The 27,907-nt window shown below is 38.3% G+C and overlaps 1 protein-coding gene, 1 long non-coding RNA gene and 1 pseudogene across 2 annotated transcripts in view; 1 reads left to right on the top strand and 2 right to left on the bottom strand.

Moving 5' to 3' along the window:
- sash1b (SAM and SH3 domain containing 1b) overlaps positions 1-27,907 on the top strand; it is a 152,389-nt gene that overhangs the window by 5,963 nt on the left and 118,519 nt on the right. The gene's annotated exons all lie outside the window — the stretch shown is intronic.
- On the bottom strand, positions 69-1,314 carry LOC148973479 (uncharacterized; annotated as a pseudogene).
- LOC120486017 (uncharacterized) lies at positions 16,663-18,894 on the bottom strand. Its single transcript, XR_016146655.1, has 2 exons — positions 18,836-18,894; positions 16,663-17,642 (listed from the first exon to the last, which is right to left on the bottom strand). It is a non-coding gene; the product is annotated as an uncharacterized LOC120486017 (long non-coding RNA).

Genomic DNA, 27,907 nt, shown 5'->3' with positions numbered 1-27,907 from the left:
GAATAATCTGTCCCTGAATGAAGGGAGGCTCAAAATCAAAAGTACCAGCCAGTATCTGGTGTGGCCACCAGCTGCTTGAAGTACTGCAGTGCATCTCCTCCTCATGGACTGGACCAGATTTGTCAGTTCTTGCTGTGAGATGTTACCCCACTCTTCCACCAAGGCACTTGCAAGTTCCTGGACATTTCTGGGGGGAATGGCCCTAGCCCTCACCCTGCGATCCAACAGGTCCCAGACATGCTCAATGGGATTGAGATCCGGGCCCTTCGCTGGCCATGGCAGAACACTGACATTGCTGTCATGCAGAAACTCACGCACAGAACGAGCAGTATGGCTGGTGGCATTGTCCTGCTGGAGGATCATGTCCGGATGAGCATGCATAAAGGGTACCACATGAGGGAGGAGGATGTCTTCCCTGTACCGCAAGGCATTGAGATTGCCTGCAATGACAACAAGCTCAGTCCAATGGTGATGTGACATACCGCCCCAGACCATGACGGACCCCCCACCTCCAAATCGATCCCGCTCCAGAGTACAGGCCTCGGTGTAACGCTCATTCCTTCGACGATAAACACGAATCCGTCCATCACCCCTGGTGAGACAAAACCGTGACTCATCAGTGAAGAGCACTTTTTGCCATTCCTGTCTGGTCCAGCGAAGGTGGTTGTGTGCCCATAGGCGGCGTTGTTGCTGGTGATGTCTGGTAAGGACCTGCCTTACAACAGGCCTACAAGCCCTCAGTCCAGCCTCTCTCAGCCTATTGCGGACAGTCTGAGCACTGATGAAGGGATTGTGTGTTCCTGGCGTGACTCGGGCAGTTGTTGTGGCCATCCTGTACCTGTCACGCAGGTGTGATATTCGGATATACCGATCCTGTGCAGGTGTTGTTACACGTGGTCTTCCACTGCGAGGATGATCAGCTGTCCTTCCTGTCTCCCTGTAGCGCTGTCGTAGGCGTCTCACAGTGCGGACATGGCAATTTATTGCCCTGGCCACATCAGCAGTCCTCATGCCTCCCTACAGCATGCCTAATGCATGTTCACGCAGATGAGCAGGGACCCTGGGCATCTTTCTTTGGGTGTTTTTCACAGTCGGTAGACAAGTCTCTTTAGTGTCCTGCGTTTTTAGAACTGTGACCTTAAGTGTGTACTCTCTGTAAGCTGTAAAGGTCTCAATGACCATTCCACAGGTGCATGTTAATTAATTGATTATGGTAAATTGAACATGCATGGAAAACATTGTTTAAACCCTTTACAATGAAGATCTGTAAAGTTATTTGGATTTTTATAACATTATTGTTGAAATACACAGTCCTGAAAAAGGGACGTTTCTTTTTTTGCTGAGTTTAGTTTAATAGCGTAAGCTTCTGTTATTGTGCGTCACCCGCATCACACACATGACCAGCGTCGGCCAGTAGTGAGCCTACGTGTGACGTAGCTCTACGCAATCACACTACGTTAACTGACTTACAGGCTCATGGAGAAGGAAGTGAATAGTTGAAATAAAGTCGTCATTTTTGTTGTTTTTTTGCGCACAAAAGTGTTCTCGTCGTTTGATAAACTTAAGATTGAGCCCCTGTAGTCACTTGGACTATTTTAACGATGTCTTTAATGACTTTTCGGGGAAAGCAAGAGCCAGTCCCTCAAGAAGCCTATGGACTGTATGCAGGAGTGATCTTAATATCTTAAATATCTTAATTTGTGTTCCGAAGATGAACGAAGGTCTTACGGGGTTGGAACAACATGAGGGTGAGTAAATACTGACAGAATTTTCATTTTTGGGTGAACTAACCCTTTAAACAAATAGTTCACCCCAAAATGATTTACTTGCTCTAGTTGTGGAAACTCAAAATGGATTTTTTTTTCTTTTGAAGAATATTCTTGTAGATCCTTTTACAACAACAGTTCATAGTGACTGTAATGTGACAGTCTTCTCCTTCGCCAAAACTCTGAAATCTTATTTGTGTCCATGGTTAAAAATTGTCTTTATAAATCATTCCAGGTTTGAAATTGTTTTTAGAAGTCATTCCATGGTTAAAATTTGTCTTTAGAGGTCATTTAAAAGTATTTAAATGTTGTTCTGTGCCTCAAACAAAGCTACTTGGGTAGTGCACGAGTCATATGAGTGCCTTTATGATATTTTTATGGTCCATTTGTTTTTTGGAGTGAACTGTGAGTGAAATGTCTCAAAATTCTCCTTTGGTATTCCAATGGGTGATAAAGGCACTGTCTCTTTTGTCCACTTTCAACCACTTCTGTCCCGATTTCTTCAAGGGTAGGGTCTAGGCAGGAAAATATATGGGCTTTTTCAGATCTTTCGATGTAATGAATGAAACAAGCCTGTGCAATTTACACATGAAAGTGAAAGGAGACCACATAAAAACCGACGGAGATCAGCAGATTAATTTTTTTTGCTCTGAAAGCCTCAAGATCACTGTGAACGTGGCGAGTGCGTGTTAGAAGTCAGGAATGGTGAGAGAACATTGTGTTTTTACGTTTTTCATCTTCCAACCAAACCAAATTTTGGTCTTCAGTCGACAAAGTTTAAATCCCATCTGGCTAGTGCACTTCTCATAATGTTTAAAGGGACGATGTGTAGCAATTGCCGCTATCTAGCGGTAAAAATGTATTTTGCATTCAGACGAATTGTGCTCTCCAGCGCAATACACGTTGCATCTATGGTAGCTGTTATGTGCCAAAAAGCTATGACAGGATTGACACTTCGTCGAGTGTTCCTTCGCGTGAACAGGTTTGTTATTTCAAACAAACAGCAACCTGACACTAGCCTGGCTAACGGCGGACCACGTATCATTGAAATGAAACGTGGTCTGGAAACCACATGTTCAATTTCTTGTATTTGAGGCGTGGTTTACGAATGCCCAGAGCCGTATTATTGGGTGCTACGAATGTCTATCAAATGCGCCTGTGCTCCCTCCCCGTTCTTTGATTGGTTCCCTATTTCAGGGGAAAATTTGGTTCATGGTATCAGCGCGAATAAAATCGCACTGCGGCAAGTCAGAATGGGGAAACCCAGGCTAACCTGACACAACGAATAAACAAATATTACAGAATGAATTACTGACTGTGAAAAACATGAACTATTGTAAAAAGTAGTTAAGCCTTCTTTATTTGTTATATTTTATGAAGTAGCCTACGTCCATTAGATATCAACATCAACTTTTAACTATAAATGTTTGTAATCTCCGGTCACGTTTCCTTTTACAATCTATTTTTGGACTTTTCTGGCGACAAGGATTTGCAATGCAGCCTTTTAAACTTGCCGGGGCAGTGAAGTGTCTCTCACTGTTCTGCTCCTCCGCTTCTGCTGCTTTCAGTCACGTCATGCCGGCTCTGAACGAAAACGCATTGTGGAAACGCGTTGGCCTAGTACTTTTTGACCCTCTCTGCTGTTATAGTTTGTCAAGATGGCGGAATGACATGGAAGCCTCCGTGGACTTACCCATCCCATGTACTGTAAATAAAGATAATAAATTCTTCGTTTACGAGGATTTTACGATTTTTCGTTTACGTTTACGTTTAAGTCAGATAATTGGCAGAGGTATTTGTACACCATCGAGGACATATTTATGAATAAAAATATTGATTTTAAATAATAAATTACTTAAAAAGTTACACATAGTCCCTTTAAGTATTAAGTCAGTAGGCGTCTTTTGTGGCTGTTCAACCATATTTAGACCACATGAATTTCTTTCTACACTAAAAAAGAAATTCAGTTGAATGTGTTTCTGGAAGTGGTCTAAAGTGGAAAATATTTTAGACCCCGTTTACACCGGTATTTAGCGTCAACCACTTGTGATTCGATCAACCAAAACACACCTTAATGCCAGTTGTAAACAGGGCCAAAGTGAGTAGAATCGCTTGAACTATACCTCAACATTTGTGTCTGCCGAAGTAGATCATGTATTCCATGTGTTGGCAGTGGGAACTTGATTGTAAACGCTGCTCGTATTCTGTCTGACCTGCATTACGAATGCTGGCATATGCTTAGATGAAACGCTCTTTTCCAAACTTGTCTTTCCAAAAAAAGCTTGTGTAACCGAAGCGCGTGTCACAACGGATGAATCCTGTCTGGTCAGGGTGAGCAGGTCCTTGTGGCATGTGGCAAGGAGGATCAAGGCATCAATTGCATATTCTTTCTGGCTTCATTAGTGAGTCAGAAGGAGCCTGTCTCTTTACATTACGAAGCAACATCCTGATTTTTATTCTACATGGCACACTTTTAACTTGACATTGAAGTGCTGTTATGCAACTATGCTTTAGGAAATTGCTCCGGTTGAACTCACACCTGTCCCTATTGCACTTTAACATAACAACATCCCTCACCTTTGATATTAATATCTCTTCAAATCGTTTTGCCTTCTGAGCTATTGTTGAAACTATATTTTCTGACAAAGCCACTAATCTGGTTAAGCCGTGTTTTGCAGCTTTGTTGTTTTGGTTTTTCAGATCTTGTTTTCGGATCTATGTGGGCTGTTGCTAAATCGTTTTTATCATATGTGAGTCGTAATACGAAACGCCTAACCAAGGGGCTTAAAACGAGTTTAAGGCGTCAATTTTCCTACCATAAAACAGTTAGGGACAGTTCTAAACATTTAAATGAGTTTTTACTGCCCGACAAATCTTCAATAAGACTGATTTGTGAAGTAAACGGGATATTCACTAAGGGGAAAAATTAGATTGAAAATTAGAACTCCCGCAAATGTTTTGCTTTCCTTTAAGAAACTTTGCATTCCCTCCCAAAACCTTTGTGTTCGCTTGCAAAACTTTTGTGTTTTTGTGTTTGAACGCAAATACATCTCATTTTGTCCCTTTAGGGGTTCCGTAGAAAAAAATACAGCTGGACTTTAGTCCGTTCAGTTTTTGTTTTTCAATTTATGTAGGTCATTATAGGTTGTAAAACACAAAAAATTCCTCATCAATCATCATCTACTTGTTTTGTCAAGATTTTCATTGAATATGAGTTGCATTTAGTTCCATTCATCATAGAAGTGGCATTTTGGAGCTTGACTGACAGTTAATGTTAGGCTATTTAATGCAACTTGATTTGCTTATTTTGTGTTCCACAGTGAATTGCAAAGTTTTCCAATAACACACGATGAGTAACTTAGTGGTGATTTTATACAAACCCGATTCCAAAAAAGTTGGGACACTGTACAAATTGTGAGTAAAAAAAGAATGGAATAATTTAGAAATCTCATAAACTTATATTTTATTCACAATCGAATATAAATGACATATCAAATGTTTAAAGTGAGACATTTTGAATTGCCATGCCAAATATTGGCTTCTTTTGGATTTCATGAGAGCTACAAATTCCAAAAAAGTTGGGACAGGTAGCAATAAGAGGCCAGAAAAGTTAAATGTACATATAAGGAACAGCTGGAGGACCAATTTGCAACTTATTAGGTCAATTGGCAACATGATTGGGTATAAAAAGAGCCTCTCAGAGTGGCAGTGTCTCTCAGAAGTCAAGATGGGCAGAGGATCACCAATTCCCCCAATGCTGAGGCAAAAAATAGTGGAGCAATATCAGAAAGGTGTTTCTCAGAGAAAAATTGCAAAGAGTTTGAAGTTATCATCATCTACAGTGCATAATATCATCCAAAGATTCAGAGAATCTGGAACAATCTCTGTGCATAAGGGTCAAGGCCGGAAAACCATACTGAATGCCCGTGATCTTCGGGCCCTTAGACGGCACTGCATCACACACAGGAATGCTACTGTAATGGAAATCACAACATGGGCTCAAGAATACTTCCAGAAAACATTATCAGTGAACACAATCCACCGTGCCATTCACCGTTGCCGGCTAAAACTCTATAGATCAAAAAAGAAGCCATATCTAAACGGGAACCAGAAGCGCAGGCGTTTTCTCTGGGCCAAGGCTCATTTAAAGTGGACTCTAGCAAAGTGGAAAACTGTTCTGTGGTCAGACGAATCAAAATTTGAAGTTCTTTTTGGAAAACTGGGACGCCATGTCATCCGGACTAAAGAGGACAAGGACAACCCAAGTTGTTATCAGCGCTCAGTTCAGAAGCCTGCATCTCTGATGGTATGGGGTTGCATGAGTGCGTGTGGCATGGGCAGCTTACACATCTGGAAAGGCACCATCAATGCTGAAAGGTATATCCAAGTTCTAGAACAACATTTGCTCCCATCCAGACATCGTCTCTTTCAGGGAAGACCTTGTATTTTCCAACAAGACAATGCCAAACCACATACTGCATCAATTACAACATCATGGCTGCGTAGAAGAAGGATCCGGGTACTGAAATGGCCAGCCTGCAGTCCAGATCTTTCACCCATAGAAAACATTTGGCGCATCATAAAGAGGAAGATGCAACAAAGAAGACCTAAGACAGTTGAGCAGCTAGAAGCCTTTATTAGAAAAGAATGGGGCAACATTCCTATTCCTAAACTTGAGCAACTTGTCTCCTCAGTCCCCAGACGTTTGCAGACTGTTATTAAAAGAAGAGGGGATGCCACACAGTGGTAAAAATGGCCTTGTCCCAACTTTTTTGAGATGTGTTGATGCCATGAAATTTAAAATCAACTTATGTTTCCCTTAAAATTATGCATTTTCTCAGTTTAAACATTTGATATGTCATCTATGTTGTATTCTAAATATAATATTGAAATTTGAAACTTCCACATCATTGCATTCTGTTTTTATTCACAATTTGTACAGTGTCCCAACTTTTATGGAATTCGGTTTGTATTATGCCAGTTGACTTCAAATGCCGATGTGCATCTTCATTGGGCGGAGAGAACAGAAGTTCACTGATTCTCCACTGGATAATGTTCATGAAAGATTCATGCACAATCTGTAAAGTGCAGCATTCTGGAAAGCATTTCATGAGTCACCGCTGACCTTTTATTAGATCTGAGCAATGGGTTTTTGTGATTTTTGAACATTTCTTCTCAGGTTTCTGTCTGGCAGCGGGCGCAGAGGCATTTTAGAAGTTTCCTCGAATGGCCCGTCCTTTCAGGACAAACTACATCATGTTTTGGAGTCTTTGCTGTTTTTAAATCAGAGTAAATCTGTTCCCCTGTCAGGTTTAAGCTGAAACAGAGCGGAGCGGAGTGGGCATCAAATATGTGTTTTCTGAACAAGTCTGACAGAAACACTGTATGGAGGGACATCAGCTTAAAAGATTTTGTATTTAAGTTTTTATTTTAAAACCTTTCCCTTTGGATGGCACTTAACTCATCCCACATTGTACTACAGAATTTAATTCACTCCTTAATTTCTGAGCTCAAATGAATGTTTTTTCTTGCTTCTCTGAATGGAGGTGCGTTGTGATCTCTGGGTGACCCGGGGGGTGAGGGGTGATCCAAGCTCACAGCTGTGACTCGAACGCTTTAAAATTAATGGATTTTGAAGGATTAAAACCCAATATGACCACTATTTCACGTGAACTTATGGCCTTACAACAACAGCGGCTCTTAAGCCCACTTAGACGTCTGGATGGACATTATACTGGAGAGCCGTTTTTCTTAAGATGGTGTGAAGTAGAAGCCAGTCATCTTTCCTTGTGCGGCATAGTTGAATCGAGTCTCAACCATATAGAGGGAATGCATTTGACACGTGACTTTCCCGCGTGACAACCCCCCTCAGCCTGACCGAGTGGCAAAAGATCTGCTGCGTGACTGGATTTAATAGGGGAAAACTGCGGAAATGCGACTAAATCGAACAATTTTATCACTTTAAACTAAATGTTGGATTTAATATAGTGTTCCTTACAACTTACTAAAGATCCAGCGATCCATGGATATTGACATGCAGCCAGGAATCGTGTTGCCTGACATTTATGTTTGCCTGATTTCGACACCGGGGAAATAAACCAAAACCTAAACGTAAAGCAAATTTGCCTGTGAACGCTTTATATAAATCTAATATAGGTAGGTCTAATCCGGGTGATCACTTATATCAGTGTTATATATAGCCTATATATATCATCATATCATCCAGCCCTAAAACTTTTTCTAATAATTTTTTTTTTTTATTAAAAAACATCCAATAAAGCAGAATATGCAATGATAAATATTTAATTGATGAGCTGATAATGTATATAACAATACAAAATACATGGGTTTGGTTTTACAGCTAAATTCAGCATATTGACACAAAATGATAACTGCAAATCCACCTTTCGCTGACTGGAGTCCAGTTGTTTCTGTGAATTGCAGCGATCCATTTGCTCCTCTTTTCTAGCAGTCTGTACAAATATACCTCCGATGTTTTGTCAAATCTAGTTGTAGGCCTACAGTCAATCGCAAAGCTCTTTCCCACTTTATTTGTGTGTGTTGTGTTTTTTTTCCGCGGCATTCACGCTGAACACGTACAGCCGCTCAGTCTTTTTGCCACTCACTGTGAGGAACTGCAGGCACGCCGGCCGACGGTGACGTCACGCGCATTCCCTCTATTGTCAGTGGTCCAAAGAATACATTTAGTTCCTGATGCATATGAAAGCAGAGTGATATCAAATAAACATGCCCGCTTTCTAAACTCCCATTGGTCAACTTTGTTGCATCATCAGTAGGGTTGGGTATCGTTTGAATTTGAACGATTCTGATTCCGATTCCTTGTTTCGATTCCGGTTCCTAACGATTCTCGATTTCGATTCTTTTAAGAGGCAGGGTCAAAAAAGTTTAGCTAACCTTGCTAACCAATGGTCTTTCTGAAGGAAATACTCCTACTGTCACAAATACTTATTTTGCATTTTGCCGAGATTTCGGTAATTTTTAGAAAAGTGAAGCCACACTTTGGACCGCCGACATAAGCTACTCATGTTCGACTCGCGCGGTTATGCCAACACTTCCGGTAGACGCTTCTTCGTTGGTGTTGTTCAGCGGTTTCTTCTTCCGCTCGGGGGACTGTGAATATCGAAACTAGGAATTGAAATTTTAACTTTTGAACGATTCCGGGAAAAAAAAAAAGTTAGTCCCGGTTCCAATCGATACTCGATTCTCGATACCCAACCCTAATCATCAGCAAAGGTTTGTCCATGTTGCCTTTAAAATGACAACCCAGGCTCATTGAAAAAATGTGCCTCTACATTTCTGCAAAACCCAAAAAACATACCAATACAATCAATTTAACGCACTTTCCGGCTAAAATGAAGACAAAGTATGATTATGGGACAGATTATTTGATTAATAAAGACTTATTTTTGCGTGGTTCCTGGCACAATACTATATTATGATCTCAAAATACTTTTACACATTTTGTAAACTAATACATTTTGACGTTTGCATTACATAACCAGTTCCATATGTTGGACTTCTCTGGGCCTGTTTACACTTGGCCACTTCACTTGTTTTCTCTGATCGGATTGCTATCCAAGTGTAAATGCCCTCCGAATCTCTTTTGAGACATCTGATCTCTTAAACCACTTCAGGAGGTAGTCTGAGACGCATTCCAGACCAAACTGGACAAGTGTAAATGCATCTGGTTGTTGAAACCACATGCAGATTTTACTCCCAAAATATATTTGTTGTTATAGGCCATATGACATGTTATATCCAGATGTGATGGCAGATGAATTGCTGTGTATCTCTTCTGAAAGCCAATGCGCAAACAGCTACAAATGAAACAGAAAGTAAGTCGCAGACACTCAAAACAATCATCTTCAGAGAGATTAAATGATCTTACCAGTGCGGTTGCCACTCTCTCCTATTGTGGTCTTCAACATATTTATGCAGGCAAGTGTAAATGGATCGTTTTAACAAATCAGATAGCTATCCGATCAATAAAAAAACATGAAATGACCAGGTGTAAACAAGCCGTCTGACGTACTAAACTTGTTCAGTAGCTCGTATTTGCACTCGCGATGTGGAACACTCGGATATGATTCCCTTGAAACATGTCACAATTGTAGAGCTCGAATACTTGTAGATGTAGCTAAAAGGGCACGGTTGCTTAAGCAAATGTGTTTTTATCCCACTTTAGCTTTTGTTAACTCCACCGGTTGGGTTTAGTGTACTGTAGGTGCTATGTTACTTTGAAATTCGATAGCGTTAAACCTTATAGTGCCACTCTGCATCTGATATTTCATTTCTGCTCCTGCTCCTAATAATATGTTGCTAGAATCACGTTCATATAAAATCAAATAAACATGCTTTATAACATGCTTCAATAAAATAAACATGCTTTTAGTGCCACTAACTGGTTATTTCACTTTGAAAGTGTTGCGAAACTGTATGAAGAACTGTAATATCAATTGTTAATATCCTAATTGATTAGTTATAATTTTGCCTCATATCATCTGCATGTTTACTTCAGCCATTAGTAGAGCCAGACTGATTTATCGGCCGGCCGATATTAGGCATTTTCCATAATATCGGTATCGGCATTTATAATGGCCGATAAATGAATATTTAAAAAGTAAAATAAAAATGGACGAAACACGCTTCAATCATCTCTCCTTGGCCTGTTATATTGAAAATGTATGTTTTACAATTTGCAGTATGATGTTATCTATTGCTAAATTATGGCTCATCATACAGCTAACCACAAAGCTAGCTAATGCCACTATCAGCAGTGGAAGACGGCTAACGTTAACATTAATGAGCTTGGAAACCACAATGAACTTTTTCTGCCTAAATAAAGTATTTATTACTGTATTTATAACTACCATATCTCTAGTTACAGTCCCTGCATTGAAAAAATGTAATTTATACTTGCGAGGAGTGAACATTTAGACATAGAGAAAAAGTATCAAATGTATCAAACGCAGAAAAGTTAGCTTTTCTTTTACACGTGTGTGAAATCAAACAATATTTAATAAAAAAAAATATATATATATATATATATATCGGCCGATATATCGGAATATTGGACTTTAAAACCCAAAAATATTTGTATCGGTATCGGCCTTCAAAATCCTTTATCGGTCTTGCTCTAGCCATTAGCCATTTCTGCAAAGGCCTGCTCTGGAAATGGCTTGGGTAATACTGGCACCCAAGTACCACCATTATGACCTAAAATGGAAACCATGAAGTGTACATTCATCACAACAACACTGGAGTAGAGTAAATATTATAGATTCATTTGTAGAACATAGTACTATGCATCAAATCGATCTTGATGGACCATCTTTGATGGATGTAACTGGTCCAAAGGCATTATGGGAAATTGGGATGCGCCATTTGGTGGCTGTCTATTTCATTATTTGCTTCACCGCACAATCAATTTATGTTGCTGTCGGCCTCTGTCTTTCTACATGGATGCTTTGAACAGGCAGGTTCTGTGTTAGTAAAACAGTTAATTAATAAAGGATTGTTGTAAATGACCTAACAGCCCGAGCTGGAGCGGATGTGTTGGATTGAGATATGACAGACAGCTTCGGTTCACTGCGTGTTACGATAACAGGCAAGTTTATAATGTGCCTTAGGACCAAAATCTTGTCACAGTATGAGTAATTGAATAATGGTAACCACAATAATGGTGCTAAATAACCAGGGTGGTAATTCTTTTTTGGATACAATTGGTTACATAACCATGCAGTTAGTCATTTTGGATAAACTAGTGTTTGTGTGTGTGTGTGTGTGTGTGTGTGAGAGATACATTTGTCTTTTTTTGAATACTAAACTGTTAATTGTGAAATAGCGAATTTTTGAAGTTTAAACGAGTTTAAACCAGTCATACTGGTTGTTGATTTGATTGTTTCCAAAAACTGAAGCTATTCTCGCTTCGCATAGTAATTCCATTCAGAGAGTGAATCTTAAGTATTTTGCTCTCTAAAACAATGGTATGTTTAATTTTTTTTAGTTTGAATACACTAAACATACACGCAAGTTATAATTTACATGTTGTGCACACCCTATTAGTTGGTAATTGTTCAGAGGCAGGGTCATTTACTGTAGCTCCATGTTCAGCATCTGTTTTAGGTTTTCTGAGGAGACAGATGGGATGGAAATCCTCTTTAATGCCGAGCAAACACAGCTGTGTGTCGTGATATTACTGGCTGGCTGCTCAGAAGAACTCTTCAACACAAGAGTAGCTAATTAACAACCCGGCTCAAACATCTATACATTCGTACTACACACAACAAACATGCTTAAAGGAGCTGTATGTAAGAAATGTATTTCAATTAATCATAAAATGGCCCTGATTTGTCACTAGACATTAAGAAATCATGTCATTTCAAATACTTATATCACTGACAACAGTAGTCCGGCCAGGATATTGTCATTTAAAAAGTGAAGTTGCAAGCCCTCAACTGTCATGTCGTGTTTTGGTCTTATGCTCTACCTATCTACCAATCACGAAGTCAATAATGTTGCAGCATCCGGGTTGCCAGCTCTTCTCAAGTTACCAGAGCTGCAGCCACAAACATGGCGGATAACAAAATGTTGTTGGATTCTGCAGCCTATCTGGCAACCTTGGGTCAGGGGTGAGGGGGAGGGAATACACCGCTCTACAGTAATTTGAAAGTGATTGCAGTACCAGTTTTGGCCACAATCTTACATACAGCTCCTTTAAAGACTGTGTGTGGAATAAAAATCGACCCATTTTACGTTTTCTTTTCAGTGATGTTTCTGCTCTTATAGTACATTTTATATTTAATCACTTGGGTGTTTGCTATTGGGAAAAAAAAATGTTTAACGATATTTGACAATATTTTGTCAAACGTGAACTATCTGTGGAAAATTGTTTCCGCCACTGAAAAAAAAATACATTTTTTTTTTAACTTTTTATCCAACACAGTCTCATGAAAGTGCGTGTCCATACCACAAATGTCATTTCCCGTGCCATGTATACGACCAAAATCTTTTTTGCGAGCATTATGCTACGCACTAAAACCCCTTTGGTAGGTTTCGCATAGACAGTATAAAAAGTGGACAGAGCCATCTTATTGGAACTCCATTGAGGCAAGTGAAGCCCATTTTTAGCGATTTTTTTTTTTTTTTTTTTTTTTTTAGCACTTCCATTCCTGACGCACAGACTCAAACCGACTCAAAAAGAGCTTAACGACGTAGATGTGACGTCAGCAACCCGCCTGTCTTCTAGTGGCTGTGGCATGAGAAATCTGAATCATTCCCTTCCGAAACTCGCAGAGGCGGAGAGTGTGAGTAGGAGCTGTCCATGAGCTCGGAGCAGGAAACACTTTTTCTAGGTATTCTGATTAATTGTTTTGTCGTTTTGCCTCCACGTTTCCCCGATTGCCCGCAAGCTTCTCCTCCTGTCCATACGGTAATCTCTCTACTGTGCGACAGAGTCGCATAGTTATGACGCAATCGTTAGCCTACTTTTACAAGAAACTGCTTCTATGGGGCCATGACATAAGCTACAATGTAATGGAGCATTTTATACATTGTTGTGTTTCTTTAGAAATAAATAAAGGACAAATGGGGTCTTCAAACGCCTCAGATGTAAAGTTATTCGCTGTCAAAGTGACGCCAAAATGAATGGGAGTCAATGGAAATGCTAATTCAGGTGAAGTTCTGCTACAAGGTGGCAGCTTCCGCGAGGCTTCAACTTCTGGTCGATGGATTACCCCCTTGAGGTTTCGTGGGGAGGGGGGAGGGGAGTGCATGCGTGCGTATTACACGCCATAAAGTGTGTATCATATGCACGCGAAAACTGCGTCATATAGACGGGAAAACTATTTTGCCGTATAAATCACACGAGAAATAACATTCATTCTATAAACTTTCATGAGATCGGGCTGTTTTATCTCACAATTCTGACTTTATAACTGCGCAGTCACGCAGTTCTGAGAAAATGTCAGAATTGCGAGATGTAAACTCACAATTGCAAGAAAAAAAGTGAGAATTATGAGATGATAAAGTTGAAATGACCTTTTTTATTCAGTTGTGGAAACAAGCTTCGCTAACTATCAGCCTTTAATTTTGTGTAAAAGTCATAGTTTAATTGCTTGTAAAAGCAGGGTAAGTCACAAGTTGTGTGCTGAAGTAGATATTGACAGTTCACAGTCACACAGGGATCATTATACCAGAGTGGAAGATCAAAATACGAAGTTATTTTGAGGGCTAACACATCCTTTCGACTTGGGTAAAAGCTGCTAGTTATCTCCCTATCTGTAGTGCCTCTGGTTTCCGCTGGCAGACGGCCATTATATCCGGCGGACGGACAGTGATATCCAGCACATCTCTGGCTGTAAAGAGTCAAGAGTTAATCTACTGACAAATCCATCCACTTACAGCCGTGAGTGCTCCAGCACTGTTAAGAGGGCATGGCTTTCTTTTTTGAAATTCAAGAGTTAAGATTAAGGGCCAGATTTACTAACAGCTTGCGCCATGCAGCGCAAACCCTCTTTTGGTGTTAAAAAAAACTACTGTCAGGATTTACTAAATACACACACCGAAAAATTACCGCTGGAAAAGCCTGGATAGGGTTATTTTGGTGGCTGATCTTATTGCATATCCATTTGTCTGAGTTTCCCTTTCAGCAAAAATGTATGGGAGTATTTAAATGAATCATGTAAGGTGATTTACTAAGTTTTACGCTAGTCAGTTTACTGGTGTTTTGAGCCATTATCTAACACCCCAAAAAAAGCATGTCTTTAACCAGATGCTAATTTGCACTCCTCTTGGAAGATTGCGTTGGTCATAATGGAAATGATCCGGCTCAGTCTGTGTTCTTTCTAGGGCTGTCAAACGATTAATCATGATTAATCGCATCCAAAATAAAAGTTTGTGCTTAAATAATATATGTGGGTGCACTGTGTATAATTATTTTATATATATATAAATACACACACATGCATGCATATTTAAGAAAAAAATATTATTTATATATAAAATATATATAATATAAATTATATATACATGTATATACGTACACTATACACATGAAAATATTTCTTAAATATATACAAGCAAATATATACAACAGTGCACCCACATATATTATGTAAGCACAAACTTTTATTTTGGATGCTGTTAATCGTTTGACAGCCCTAGTTCTTTCATTTGCATGTCGTCAGTAGATCACATGTAGAAATTTACCCTCCCATCTGTGCTTTTATCAGGCTTTTATAGGATTGCGCTCACTTGATAATTTACCCTGTTTAGTAAATCTGGCCCTAAGAGTCAAAACAGTCAAACACTGCGCTAGCAACTCAAAGATAACAGGTTTAATTTTCAGGGAATGCATGAACTGACAAAAATTGTGATGCTGAGTCAGTGCTGTAAATAGCATATAAGTTTCTGCCAAGGACATACATGTAAAATAAAATCTAAATACCTCTTTATGATCTTTTGTTTCCATTATTTGCCAAATTATTAGATCACATTTATTTAAATATAATTCATTCCAGATAATCAAGTTTAACAAGTATTTTTCTATTTTTTTATAGTCATGATCTTTTTAATGTAGCTTTTTTGGCATCCAATTTCATTGTCATTTTCATTATATATTCCACTCGTTAAATCTCTTTCCACTTCTTTTGGGGGCCACAACAGTCACTAAATGTGCGATATTCGCCTTTTCTGCTCACATCCCACCAGGCTCATTTGGTTCAGTGGGATATCAGTCAGTGTTCATTTTACACATAACTCACATGTGATGGAGAAGACAACCCTGCTCAGTGTCCGTAATGTACTTTACCGCTGAATTCACATGTAAATATTTTTCTTTGTCTCCAAGAGCCAGGGCCCCAGGGAAGTGTCCTGTCATACAAAACCCTCCAATTGGACAAATCCCTGCTGCCAGTTCCAAAACAATAGAGCGCTCATCCGTACTGTACCTCCGTCTTTCAGAGAAACCGATCGTCCCGTAGTTTGCGGCTCCTCTTGAGAGTATCGAGCTCTTTCAGACAGGAGGTTGTCCAGCAGAAGCTAATCTGTGAATGGGGCCCCTCGGTTCCTCACAGCTGACAGCTGTGTGTGTCTTTTCAGAAGGCCGTTTGTGAGGTGTAAAGCTCAAGCCGTGTTTTACCCCCATTCTTCACAGAATAATAATGCCAGCTTGAGCTGTTGTGTGTAAGGAAGGATTTACCCTCACAGTAATACTTACCTCCTTTGTAACTAAATTTGTGCCATGAGTTCAGAATTTTAATTTTTTGTCATATTTTTTTTTTTGATGGCAATACCTTAGATACTCTTAGATAAGAACAGCACAATATTGGTGATTTAATTTGTATATTTGAAGTATAATATTATAGTTTTTAGTAGGGATGCACCGATTATGGACGATACCGATAATTCTTCATATTTTAAAGCCGATAACCAATATATTTGCAGATAAATCTAAATCCAAGTTTTTATATAATTTTTGAGAGCCTGATTAACAAAAACAAAAGTCTTACCTTTAAAATCCATGTCCCAAGCACACAATTAAAATGATGATTTCCTTAATCATTTATTTAATTAATTTTATATACAGTATAATATACACTGTAAAAAAAGATACACCAAATCTACTCAATAAAAATGAGGCAACAGATTACAAGCAATATTATTAATTAAATTTCACAAGGTTTGGTATTGAGTAAATATTAATTAAACAAGACTCTTAAAAGTTATCCATTTAAAATGAGTAGATTCGAATAGAAAACAGAACAGAATTAATTATAATCTAAACAAAAATGTTGAGTTAATTTGAGTTAATCAATGCAATTAATTAAATCTAAATATTCCTTTCCTAGAAATAATGGCCCAGAAAGTACAGAACTTAACAAATACTCAAATGAGAATTTTATTAACAATTCACTTTTGTGCTTTCAACGCATTGTAGCACATCATTGTACACTGCATTCACAGTCTCATTTCAAGACAAAAGTAGGATCTTGCATTTCAAACCAGACATTTAAAAAGGACATAATACTGACTTCAAACTATTTAGTAAAAACAAAAATAAATGCCATACACGTGTCCATAAACCTGTTTCCATGCTTTTTCACCTCACATAGCCACTAAATTGGGTCAATAAAGATCTTAAAATAAAAATACTCCATAAATACTCCATAAATCCTTAAAGGTCCCGTTCTCCATGTTTTTTTTTTAAGCTTTGATTGTGTTCATGTTTCGCGTGTAAAAAACACTGTATTTTTCACACAATTTACTTATCTGTATACTGCTGTTTTCACTGTCCAAAAAACGGCCCGATTGACTTACTTGTTCTATGAAGTTTATCATTTTACAGGTATTATTTATGCTCTAACAGCAACATTACACACTAACTAAAGTTTAAAAAATGGAATCGAGAAGAATGGGACCTTTAAAGTGCAATTTGTACAGAGTAAAATACATTTGTACTTTGAACTTACAACAATTGAAATGTCATGACATTCGTGGGAAAAATCAGTACTAACTTACAAACATCAATGTGCAATTCTCAAGTAAGACATTGTGTAGCACAAAAGTCTGCACTGCAATACAGTCTCATTTCAAGCCTGAAGTTTGCTCTAGAGGGATTGGACTTTGTTGATCCAGTTCCAAGAAACGTTTTTGGAATACCTCAAAGGTGTACAAAGGTGATAATCGAGATTCAGCGCGTAGGTCAAGCCAAGGAGGACAGAGCAAGGCCGCTGCAATATTTCCAAGTCCTGTGATGACGATTCCAATGTTCTTTGGGTAGTTGCTTGTAGAAGCTTCAGATTTTGGGGTCAGAGTAATGGCCATTATGAACTGTTCCTTCAAGTTCTCAGTGTCCTGCAACATAAAATTGTAGTGTCTTAGTATAAAACTGTCAGAAGTATATTGCAAGCATATAGCAGAACTAGACAATACATTCATTATGGTTTTCATAGCTTATAAATCTATTTTATTACATTTTATTTTCTCACAGGCCTTGGTCTCAAATTGTTTTCTTCTCTATTTTGATGTTTTTTTCTTTATTTTTTTATGTTTGTTGTAGTCTACAAATGTTCTTCCATTGTAATGAGGGATTTATGGTGTTCCACTACTATTATATCCCTCTCTATAGGCTACAGTATCCATAGACATAATATATACATAGACGCCCTATTGGCCGCTTTGGAACGTTGCTGCGGAATAAACACACACAAAAAATATATTTAATATTTAGCTCTTTGTGCTAAATTTCAGTTTTATTGATCAGTAATAGGCTAGCCATTATAACAGAAGTAGCTTCAGTCAAACATACTGTTAAAATAGCCTAAATATAAAGTTATGAAACTTTACTTTGCCTTCAGCCAAAACTATTTACCAGGGAACCATTAATAGATTAATGAGACCAAAGATAAACACAAATTATACGAATAATATCTCATGTTTAACCTCTTGACTAGAGACATCCGAGCCAGCGGCAACCGTCAGAAGCACTGGCCGTGGTATGGCTGTTCCAGGCGGGGGAGACGAGCGCTGGGCGGGGGCGCAGCAACTCCGAAAACTTCAGATCAAATTTTTAAATAGGCTCTATCTTTATAAACAAACCACATATTTGAGCTTTAAACAACTACATTGTCGACTGAAAAACTATTAAAACTACATTGCGTGACACAATAAGGAGTTTTCTTTTTAAATCAATCAAAGTTCCCAAAAGCGTTGCCATATGGAGTTTAACCGTAGAGACGGAACGGACTATTTTCTTTAGCGGAAGCAATACAATCGTTTTTAAATCAATAAACTCCTTTTTAAATCAGTAAATCGTGTCAAATTATTTATTTATTTGGTAAGTAGCCATGTAATAAGCAGGAAAATATAGAGCAAGGTGGTTGTTAGCGAATACGACCCCTTCTTCATCTCCGCTTCGCATCGCGGTCATAAATCAGCCTGTCAGGTTTTCTATTTGCCATAACAACGCCTCGCTCGACATTATCCCTTACATATAACCACTACATGCGTTCTTTTTAGTCCAGTGAAAACAAAATAAGTTTTCTTACCTTAGTCAACCAGCTGCAAGATGAGCAAGTGGAAGACGACGAACATTCACCGTCTGTATAGGCAGCTTAACGTATCTCTTCCGCCGTCTGGTGCACTTTGACAGGAAGTGCTTTTGCCTGATTACATTAATTTGAATTCACTCAATATTCTCTCCATTTGGAATTAAATTAATAAAAAAGCTTAAGTTTCATTTAACTACAATGGGTGGTTTTTATTCCAAACATTTTTATTTGAATTAAATTAATACAAATGCTTAAGTTTTAATTAACAACAATGGGTGGTTTTTATTCCAAACATTTTTATTTGAAATTTAATTAAATATTTGCCTCAAAATCAAAAACACAATTATATTGAATACATTTTAACCAAAAACATTAATTCAAATCTACATCACCACAGAATCATTTCTTACAGTGTATGACTGACTTGCATTACACTTAACTGTATTTTCTTTTTTTTTTCAATCATATTTCAAGCAATCCGAAACCATCATGGGTGCGTAACTTTAGTGCTTCAGCTGAAGGAAATAATCCATTATTTATCGGTTTTAAATATATCGGTATTTAAAGCTGCTGTCCGTAACTTTTTTAAGTTAAAAATAATCCAAAATAATTATTAAAAAAAAAAAAAAACATATTCTGCCAGTGGTCAAAACTATCAGCTTGGTATAGCTAGATCAAAACGGTTAGCTTGTAATAATGATTTTAATTCCAGTGGTACTGGTGGGTTTCCGTGCGAAAATCGAGCATGTCTTTGCGTCATTACGTCACACCCGTACACATAAAGAAGGAGTTTCGGCTAGCTGCGCGTGAGGAGATGTAGAGATGTAGGCCTATAGCTTTTCTCGCAGCACTTCACATAATTAAACTTATGGCATACAGAAAGATCCAAACAACAATCGAATCGTCAGTGTCAACTGGAAATTCAGCAGTTATAAAACCTAAAAGACTTCGTATTTCGGATTTAAGGTGGCTAGAGAAAGAGAAAGAAACCATCTCATGCGAACACAAGGATTTAAACATCGGCGGGGCTTTTGAAAAGTGTGATTGAATCTTTGAATGATTCAAGATTGAATCTTGAATCGTTAATATTCACGCGAACCCAAGGCGTCATAAATCCTTTAGCGTAATATGAGACTACCCTACCCTACCCCACACCTAAACCTAACCATCACAGCGCGTGTTATATTAACGATAACGGGTGCCATGTGCGTAATATAGCACCGTTTTGTCATATAGCGTTCTATATGACGCTAAAGGATGAGAATGTGTTGGATTGAACCATAGTTCAATCGTGTAACAGTACGTTTTCTTAATTCACAGTTATGGAGTTTCCTTTGTTGTGCCTTTCTGGTTTTGCTATACGGAGAAAATGAATTCTGAACTACAGGGGTAACCATAAAACACATTCAATTTAACATTAGTCACGCAATGCTGATGTTGTTAACATGAACAATTTGAAAACAAAGTAGGCTATAATTTGCACGGTTGCTGTAAATCGCGTTGATTAAATCTAACGACGCTTATCATGTCGAAAGCTTTTTCCCCCCTTAGTTGATGTTATTTACTTGTTCAGAAGACATTTTCCGGTGAAAATTCTTATGTTGGTCAAACTTTCAAAAAGTGAATCTGTGATTCTGTATGATAGTATCCACACAGCGCGGTGATTGACAGCCGCACTCGCCTCAAAACTGTGTTCATCCACACTGATTCATGCCAATTTACAACCCACGTAAAGATGAGAATTCCACGAATAACTGCAATTGCATATTTCGAACAGAGATGGCGACAAAGAGGAAAAGTTGCGGACTGCAGCTTTAAAATTTATTGGGCCGATAACGATAACATTAAAAGTGAACACATATCGGCCAATACCGATATGGTGGCCGATATATCGGGCATCCCTAGTTTTTAGTAATATTTAGGATTTAGTTTTTTGTCATCTGGCATTTACAAGCAAGTCAAGTCATCTTTATTTATATAGCACATATAATATATATTGTTTCAAAGCAGCTTTATGCTACATTCACACCGGACGCGAATAGGGCGTCAGGCGCGAATGATTTCAATGTTAAGTCAATGCAAAGACGCTTTACGCGCGTGAAAAATTCCTGCGGCGCGAATGAGGCGTGGAGCGCGGCGCGGAAGACGCGAATACGCCTCATTCGCGCGTCAGGTTGCCGCGAATGGCGCGAATTGAGCGTTGTGCATTCACGCGTTTGACGCGAATTCGCGTCTGCCGCCCGAGTTGAAAAATCTGAACTTTGGCGTGAATTCGTGCTGCGTTAACCAATCAGGAGCCTAGCTGCTTGCTCACGTGGTGAAGTGTCTGGATGCTTCAGTAAATTATTTTGTTAATATGATTAAATGCATGGTGGGATTATGCACAACAAAGCAAATGTTTCATCACTTAAAACATTATTTCTATATAGGAGACATGTTCATTTTGTATTGAATGTTATTCATTCCATATCTAGAAATAGTATATGTTGTAAAGACAATCAACATATGTGCATAAATTCGTGTCTGGATGTGAGAGAGAGAAAAAAATCACAGGACAGGTTAATAACTTTTGAAGGCTGGCTCTATTTATCATCAAAACAAAAATAAATGACAGCTAGATTAGATGGATGAGGGCGAGGGTGATCCTCGCTCAGATGCGGGACAACAGGTCATCAAACTGGGCGCGTGACAGGCGGAAGTAGCTACCGCTGACAGTGGCCGTCATCCAGCGCAGCTCCTGGAGCGAGCAAATGGTGAAACTCGCCAAACGGTTCGGCTCCGAAGGGTCCGGTGGACACAAATATACGGCGACGATGATCCCCACGCCGCTGTTCTGCTCTCCAGAGTAAATACAGAGCGGTAACTCTTGATGAATGCTCGGTCGACATAAAAACAATGGCCGCCAACGGATTTTGATTCTGACGCGCGTCACGCGCGTAAATTTCGCTTCAAACTTTACGCGCGCCAGTTTCGCTCTTGACACGCGAATTAACACTAGTGGTCAAGCGTCAAACTAGACGCGTCAGGCGCAAATTTGACGTCCGGTGTGAACGTAGCATTACAGTGATAATAGGAAATTAAAGTAACAGAGATTGTTTTGCTTTTACAGCAGCTCTAGAATAAAGATATTGTCCAGCTAAAGTTAGTTTTGATTGATTCACTTCCATTGCAAATATCATCATTAGTTATTAACTTAGGGGCTGCTGACACTGTTTTAACTGAAAACAGGACACTTTTAATGCGTTCATTTGCACATCAACGGTGTTTGGTGGCTCGAGAACGCAAATTTTGAAATAGGTAATAATAATTTGACACTCTGGTGGTTTTTGATCTGTTAGAGGTTCTCTTTTCTGAAGTGAGCTTGCTTTTTCAGGGATTACAGTTTGCACTCTCACACCTTCACAGCAGCGCTGCGGCGGCTTGTAGGAGAGAAAGTAATCGGCTTTGTCCGACACTTCTCCCTCGCACCTCTTCCTCTCTGAGGGATCAGTGGAGAGGTGAGCTGAACCCGGCCCTGCGTATGAGCGTTTTTGTTCTTTCACTTGCACATCTAAGCCGGCTCATATGCTCCCATCCTGCTGGTTTAGGCCACGTTGCCATGACAACACGAATGCCTGGGGTCTCTGTATGGTTTAGCTCGAAGGCGAGCAGAATGTGCAGCCATAATGCGGCTACGGTTTCTCTTGCTGGGACGGACAGAACAATCTCTTCGCATGTGGGACGCGCACATGGCACGTCCGTCCCGTTGAGAACCCTTTCTTGGCACAAAGAAATTTTCCATAAGATGAGACGCTCGAAGCGGTTTGAGTTGTAATGGATGTGCTGTCTAGTTATCTAAATAAGGCATGACTGAGACTTTTGTTGCTTTTAGTGGCTATAACCAATGTGTGCTATAATAACCAAGTTGGTATAATAAAATATACATATAATACAATTCTATATGAGAAATTTTAAGATACAATTCTGCTATTAGATTTTTAACTGGGTTAATGGGTTTATCAACTAAGGCACATTATTGACTATTTTATGTTCTCAAAATGGCCATATATTAGTTGTTTAATCAACTTCACACTGCAAAAAAGTTTTCTTGCATTGTATTTAGTCTTATTTTGCCTTTCAAATTATTATTTTTTTAAATTCAACATTGTAGCCCTCAAACCGTATTCACTTTATAGCCCTTAATCCTGTGATTGTGGACAAATTTAGGCACAGAGGTGTGATCCTAATTTTTATTTATTATAAATGTTATATCACTGTCTTCGATAAAGTTTTATCTATCCTTTTATGTTTATTTGTTTATTTTTGGGGGGATTTTTGAATTTATTTACTTCAAAAAGTACCATATTTTCTATGTAAATTATGCTTATTTTTGTTTTAATTTTTTTTTTTAACTACATTAAAATATCATTCCAATAAGTTCTTATAGATAAAACCTAAAGATGAAGTGACTTTTCTGTCACCTGGTCTTATTTTGGCTTATTTTGGAATGCTCTAAATTACATTTTTTCCCATTCATTTCTATGGGTGCCCATTTTTGACCCAAACACAAGATTAAGGAGTTTTTTTTTTTTCACGCACTTAACATTGTAGAATTGAGTCAAAAAAAATTAAAAAAAATAAAATTGTGTGTCTTCAGGAGGCAAACTTGGGAAAAGTAGCCAAGTCTTGTACCGCTCAGATCAATTTTTTTAAAAATAAATCAAAACTATTTTGCCCACATTTGTCCAGAATACGGTTTTAGGGTTAATTGAGTTAAAATCAATAAATTGATTCAAATTAAAATTTAGAAATGAGAAAAAATAAACTTCACTTTAAAATAAGTGTATTTTCCTTGCCTCATTGGCAAATATTTTCCCTTACTTTTAAGCATAAATCACACTTAATTTGAATAACCTTCTCATTAAACAACATTTTGAATTTCAAATAAATATATTTTAAAGTCCCCTATGTAGTCAATAATTGTATCCCTTAAAGCTCATCTTTGATCACCAAAATAATATTTTAAAAAAAATCCTTGTAACTCTTGCCTCATTTAGTATACGTGGTTCTATGAATATGGATATTAGCCCCGCCTCCACTCAATCACACCAGCTCAGAGATCCACCCGTTGACGTGGTTAGTTACAAGGTAGTTTGTGATGTCAGAAACAGAATCGATGTCAGACGTGTTTTTGAGACTTTGGTTCACTGCAGTTGAAGGAGAAAAATCAATGATGTTGACTTATGAATTTGCACATGGTTTATCTTAAAACTAGGGCTGTCAAACGATTAATCGCATCCAAAATAAAATTCTGTGTTTACATAATGTGGGTGCACTGTGTATAATTATTTTGTATAAATAAACACACACACATGCATGTATATTTAAGAAAAAAAAATGTAATATATATAATATAAATTATATATAAGTCTACAGTATATACATGAAAATGTTTCTTAAATATATACAAGCATGTGTGTGTATTTATATAAACAAAATAATTATACACAGTGCACCCACATATATTATGTAAACACAAACTTTTTTTTGGATGCGATTAATCGCGATTACCCTACTTAAAACATATTAAAAACACTACATAGACATATGAGCAACATTTAAAACTTGATTTTCACCAGGGGGACTTTAAAAAAAATGCTTATATATTTGTACTGCAAATGAAGAAAAATTAAGAAAACTTCTACTCTGTGCTGATCGGTCTGTCTTTGATTTATTTAATATAAAACAAATTATAATCACATCAAACTGACCCTAGAATGCATTTTGCATTTAAAAAAAAAAAAAAAAAATGTTTTATTATGACTCGGTTGCAGTCTGTTGTGAAAGATGGAACTGATTCTCAACCCCAGTAAACAAACACGTTCCTTGTGCAATCAGATTCCCAAATGGGAGCTCAAGACGGGAAAATTGAGCCGTCTGGCGGGCATACGGTCCCGTCTCGCACCTCTCCTCAACACACAGCACTCTTAGCCCACCACCTGTCCTCTGTTCACCTACACACACACACAAACACTAATAGAAACAAAAACCTTGTTTTTGCATCCAGATATCCTCTTCTTTTGTCCCAATTTAGTCAAGTTTCCTGACACACACATTGTGACACACAAATGTTGCCTGTAGAACATGCTCAGTGTTGAGCGAGAGGGAGCAGCAATGTGCTTTTCATGTACATTTTGTCTCTTGAGACCACAGGCAATGTGAAGATATAGGTCATTCAAAATAAAAGTTGCACATCTTTATCCGCTTCCAGCTCTGGAAAGCTGAACGTTAGCAAAATGGAAGTTCTTTGATAAAATTTCATTGGATAAGCAGCAGGAATGACAGACCAGTACATCTTCATGGATCATGTGGGAAGACAAGCTAGAGCGCTACATTCAGAGTCCGGAAGTTAAAATCCCATGCATTTTCTCTAGAGAAATTGATTTTTGCTAATGTATGACTCTTTCAAAGGCAGGCGGATTGTGAAGGCGTTGTAAGGCTGCAGAGTGATGGTTAAGTCAAAGGTTAGTAATACCAAAGACTTAAGATACAGATTGTTTCAAAGCAGCTTTGCAGGGATAACAGGAAAATGATTCATTGATCCAAACAGTTCATTTCAGCTCCACATCAGCTCTAAAAGCAAATAGTGTCATTGTTCAGCTGAAATCTGTTCAGTGTTGATTCAGGTCTTCTATACTATGAATGTGAGAAAGTGCAACACACCATATGGCAGAATAAGTCCCGCCTTTTAAATAGAAGAGCCAATCGCCAATAGAGTGCAACAGTGCCCGCCCCCTTTTTTAATTAACCTATAATTATTTTTTCCCCCATAGGGAATATTTGAAATTAGACTTTGTTAAAAGCCACAAACCAAGTCAATAAGCTACAATGTGAAGCACAACATTATAATCTTTGATTTGAAGCAAAAAAGATTTAGAAGATTGGGCAAAAAGACAAAGGCATAAGCATGTGTAGTACTTAACGCTTTTAGTAAAGGAAAGAACTATCCAATGAAGCAGTGCGAACAGCAGCCTAATCGAATTCAAAATGATTATACTACAGGGCTGTTGAGTGCTTGATTCTGATTGGTTGAGATCGTTCTAAAGGAGTGTAATTATTTTCAGGAAAATAGTAGTTTCAGGCAAGTTTGAACCGCACTACAGTTCCATATCACTGCGCGTAGTTAACGGAAAATAGGATACAATTCATAACAAGAGAAGACATGCAGCCCCATGCACTTGGTCTGCAACTTAACAATCAATGGACACATACAGTTTAATTTTAATAAATAAAGTATAGACCCCTTTTGCGCCGACGTCACAGTTACGTCACGGCGCTAGCTGGAGGCAAAACAAAGTGAAAACTGGAGGCGGCCAATGCAAAACAGCACAGATTCAGCTACATAATAAGGAGCTTAAATAATTGTTACTATTATTAAATGTCATCTTGTTGTGTTGTTTGGTGCAAGAATTGATGAAAAATGAATATGCTGTATCTGGAACTTTTATTTCTAGAAAATATTCACATCATTAAAATCGCACTGTAATGTCACTCTTTACATTGTCGTGGTCTCGGCGCTGGCTCGGCAGAACTGCGGATCGTACACTCAAGTCTTGTACAGGACCATATAGGCATCTAAAGATTTATATGCCTCAGTTTCTCTTTACGATCGGTTTCTCTATAAGGTAGGTGTAGAAGTCAGGCCACTCAACCGAGGTAACGTACGTTAATCCTGTCAGATCGTCCACGCATTGAGTGAGCGTGTAGGCGGCTACGGGTCGGCCAATCTGGTTCCGTCCGTTAAAAATAACTTTTGGAAATAACAATCGCGGTCCTGGACACTGAGTGACCTTACTCATTAAGACAATATCGGATTTTCTCCAGTCATTGTTAAAAAACAAGCTAACAATCCATGCTAACTAGCGTTCCAGATGGATCTTTCTGCCTCCACCTAAGCTCCGCCCACGAAAAAACGTCACCATGTTTACCAACTGTAAAAGGGTCTATAGTCCTATCTATAGGCTAAATAGAAAATTAAACTGAATAGGCTATATAAATAAATTAATAGTCCTGCTGCACGGATTTTCGTAATTATTCCAGATAATATAACAAATAAATGATTATTGATAGGCTTACTTGTAAAAAGGGATTTGTGTGTTTCATTTATTGGGTTATCTACATATAAACAATAATGAACGAATTAATTAAAACAAAGTTAATAAATAAATAATAATATTGACACACATGCTTTTCTGTCTAATTATTTCAATGTCTGTCTCTCTCTCTCTCTCTCTCTCTCTAATAACTGCATAAAATCACAGACTAGTTTAGGCCTACTAAGGCCAGTTATGAATGTAATTTGATACTTCTGACTGATCATGCCCAAACGCGCGTTCAGTCTGTGTTCACACAGTTGGTGTTTAGACCTGCTACAGTTGATGGAAACAGTCGGTCTTCGAATATTTCAGCGAATTGTGTGTCCCCATCATTAGTCTGTTATAAGTGGCTAAACCTCCGTTACTACAACCTCTAAAATTACGTTTTGGAATTAGCAACGGAGGCATGGGATTAGATGCGTAAGAAATTAGTCCTACAAGAGCGCTTTAATGTCAAAAACTTGACAAACGTCTTGATATGAATCATCTGAACAATGTTTTGAGGTGTGGTAACTGTATTATAAGTGGAATAATTGACTTCAGGCCGTTGAATTATCCGAAAAAAAAAGGTGTAACGGCCACTCCGCTTCGCGTTGCGACCACATTACCACCTCGGGTGTGCATTATTTTTTTAATAATTAAAGGGCCTGTCATCAATTATTCCTTACTTGTTGCGATGTCTGAGGAACACAAAAGAAGATATGTTGAAGAATGTCAATAACCAGAGAGTTTATGTACCCCATTGACTTCCATAGTAGGAAAAAAATACTATGGAAGTCAATGGGGTCCATCAACTGTCTGCTTTCCGACATTCTTCAAAATATCTTTCCTTTGTGTTCAGCAGAAGAAAGAAATTTACACAGGTTTGAAATAACTTGAGAGGGAGTAAATAATGACGGAATTTTCATTTTTAAGTGAACTATTCTTATAATGA

Source organism: Pimephales promelas, chromosome 15 (assembly GCF_988280905.1).
Source record: "Pimephales promelas chromosome 15, fPimPro1.hap1.1, whole genome shotgun sequence".
NCBI classification, from domain to species: Eukaryota; Metazoa; Chordata; class Actinopteri; order Cypriniformes; family Leuciscidae; genus Pimephales; species Pimephales promelas.
Note: the sequence above shows the minus strand (reverse complement) of the source record. Positions and strands in the feature narration are given on the sequence as shown.